General features: G+C 37.7%; 1 pseudogene; it reads right to left on the reverse strand.

Moving 5' to 3' along the window:
* Positions 1-1,624: 1,624 nt before the first annotated feature.
* On the reverse strand, positions 1,625-2,965 carry LOC109453737 (tubulin alpha-1A chain-like; annotated as a pseudogene).
* Between the last annotated feature and the right edge of the window lie 274 nt (positions 2,966-3,239).

The raw sequence follows: 3,239 nt of genomic DNA on the forward strand, positions 1-3,239 counted from the left end.
AACAGAAATTATGAGCAAATTATAAAGAAATCATTTCCAAACAAAGCAAAAAAAAAAAAATATTTGAAGGAAAGAGTATTGAATTAAAGACTGATAGAAGCAGGTGTTTCATAGTTTACCTATGAACATTAGCACTTGGCAGGATTCTAATAAAGTAACAGTCAGCCAAGACTAAAAATGTGGAATTGCCATGACATTATGTTTGCTCAGAAATATTGGGTAGATTTGTAGTAGAGAGGGTAGTGAAAATACCACTTTTCACTGATACCATAATGATCTATTTTAGGATAGGCTAATGATAAGGAGGACAATCTCAGAACAAAGCTATCGAAAGTATTTTTCATTATGACTTGATAAATGCCCAGATATGGCTAACATGGAAATATAAAAATATGTGTATGATTTGAACACAATAGTAATGGGAAGGAGGAAAAATTTTTTTCAGTTTCGTTGCTGGAAACACAACTATCATATTTTGCTGTGTATAATGTTCTCCCAGTATAATGCATTCCCACATTTTTGGCCCAAACTTTCAGGGGAAAAAAAATCTTTTGTTTTAATTTTTTAACTCAATTTTTTATTTGTTTACATTTAGGTACTTGTTGCTTGTATTAGAAAGGAATTTTAGCATTTATTTTTCAACATATTATGGTATAAGAAATTTTATGTAACAAATAACTACAAAACACAAGAACAGATACAAGGTACAATAAATTTTATGTGCTGGTAACAAATTTACAATACTTACTCATCATAAAAGGCCAAGAATTCTTTGTCATTGAAAGTTCAACAAAATCGATTACCATATTCCACAGTATCATTTTGCATATGGATATTGTTATTGATTTCTAGAGTTACACTTTTAACTCATAAGCATAAATAAAAGAATTAAAAACATTTATATAGATATGGAATTAGTACTACCCATGTATAATGCATATCTTTATTTTTCCCTCACAAATTTGGGCAAAAGACTGCATTATACACGGCAAAATATGGTAGCTTTTTATATTGTATAAAAATATAAAAGAATGTATTGTTTAAAAATGTGATTTTGAATTTAAATTTTTGCAGGAGTATGTTCTACAGAAACAGAAGTGTGTTATGTGATATTAGAAAAACCTTCATAAATTGTTATGTAGATTAATGAGTATGTTTGTAAATTAATTGATACACCCTTCTTCACAGAGAAAGACTTTCTGTGAGAAAAAAAAATGTACCTAGTGACATAATAACATTAATTACAAAAAGCTAAAACATTGAAATTGAAGTTATTATTATATAACAATATGGACGCTGATCATAAACAACTGTTAGTGCAACCTAATAATCAAACGTTCTGTTCAAAGTGTTTGAATTACTCAATAAACATTTAGTATTTCTACAAAATAAAAATAACTTTGATCCTAACTTTTTATTTTTTAAAACAGGGAATGTTTTGTTCAAACCGATCAGAGAAATGGATAGGTTAGATCTGTAACAAAGCATCGTGTTTTAAAACATAGGCCAGTAATTGTATATGAGAGTATACACTGCTACATACAACTGATGAGACCACAGCTTTTCAGTGTTTAAAACAGAATAAGTTTCCCTGTAAAAGCAGCACCTTTGTGACATATTAACTTTAGTATTCCTCTTCTTCTTCCTCACCTTCTCCTTCAATAGAATATGTACCAAACTCCTCATAATCCTTCTCACAGGCAGCCATGTCCTCATGGGCCTCAGAAAACTCTCTGTCCTCTATGCCCTCACCCATGTACTAGTGAACAAAGGCACGCTTGGCATCTCTCAGGTCAAACTTGTGGTCCAGGCATACCCAGGCCTCAGCAATAGCTGTGACACTGCTCAGCGTGCACATAGGTCACTGTACTTCAGCCAGGTCTCCACCAGGTACCATAGTGGGAGGCTGGTAATTAATGCTAACTTTGAAAGCAGTGAGGCACCAGCCCACGAACTGGATGGTATGCTTGGTCTTGATGGTGGCAATGGAAGCACTGACATCTTTGGGAACCATGTTGCCATCATACAATAGGCAGCAAGCCATGTTTTACCATGGCAAAGATCACATTTCACCATCTGGTTGGCTGGTTCAAAGCATTCATTGATGATCTCTGCTAGAGAAAGCTGCTCATGTTAGGCTTTCTCAGCAGAGATGACAGGGGCATATGTCTCCAGAGGGAAATAGATGTGGGGACAGGGCACCAGGTGAGTCTGGAATTCAGTCAGGTCAACATTCAGGGCTCCAACAAATCTGAGGGAAGCAGTGATGGAGAACACAATTTGACCTATCAACCTATTCATGTTAGTATAGATTGGATGCTCAGAATCGAGGTTTCTACGACAGATGTCATAGATGGCTTTGCTGTCACAATCAGAGTGCTCCAAGGTGGTGTCGGTGGTGAGGATGGAGTTGTAGGGCTCAACGATAGCTGTGGAAACCTGGGGTGCTAGATAAATGGAGAATAAATGGAGACCTCTATCTTGTACTTCTTGCTATAATCAACAGAGAGAGACATTCTATCAGCAGAGAGGTGAACCCACAACCAATTTTCCCACAAAAGCTGTAGAAAACCAAGAAGCTGTGAAGACTTGTGCTCTGGTTAGCCAGTCCGAGACAAGGTCAATGATATCATTGCCAATTGTATAGTGCCCCTGGGCATAGTTATTGGCAGCATCTTCCTTGCCTGTGGTGAGCTGCTCAGGGTGGAAGAGCTGGCCATAGGTACCAGTGCATTATAGACCATGGGTTCTAGGCCTACAAGCGCTGCCCTGGGCACATGCTTGTCAGGGCCTGTTTCACTGAAGGTGTTGAAGGAGTCATCTCTTCCCTCTACCCCTCAGTGGTCTTGTCACTTGGCATCTGGTTATGGTGCTGGATGCCATGTTCCAGACAGTAGAGCTCCCAGCAGGCATTGCCAATCTGCACAGCAGCCTGGCCAACATGGATGGAGATGCAGTCACACATGGTTGCTGCTTTCCAGCTGCTGAGTGGATGGCTGAGAGGAAGAGGAGGGACTGTTGTACCTTACACTGTGACATTTAGGCTGTTGATATAGGAGAATCTGCCTAGTCCTAACTTTTTAAAGCTATAAATTGGACAGCTGTTTTCATATTGCATCTATTAGCATTTGTAATATTCTTATTTTTTGCATGAAGAAGAGGACTGCAACATGTCTTTTAAAGGCAGATAAGATCAAAGAGCAAAACCAAAAGTTAGAAGTCAGAAACCATTCCCACAG

This window comes from Rhinolophus sinicus, chromosome 1 (assembly GCF_057876585.1).
Source record: "Rhinolophus sinicus isolate RSI-liver-muscle chromosome 1, RSI-T2T, whole genome shotgun sequence".
Taxonomy (NCBI): domain Eukaryota; kingdom Metazoa; phylum Chordata; class Mammalia; order Chiroptera; family Rhinolophidae; genus Rhinolophus; species Rhinolophus sinicus.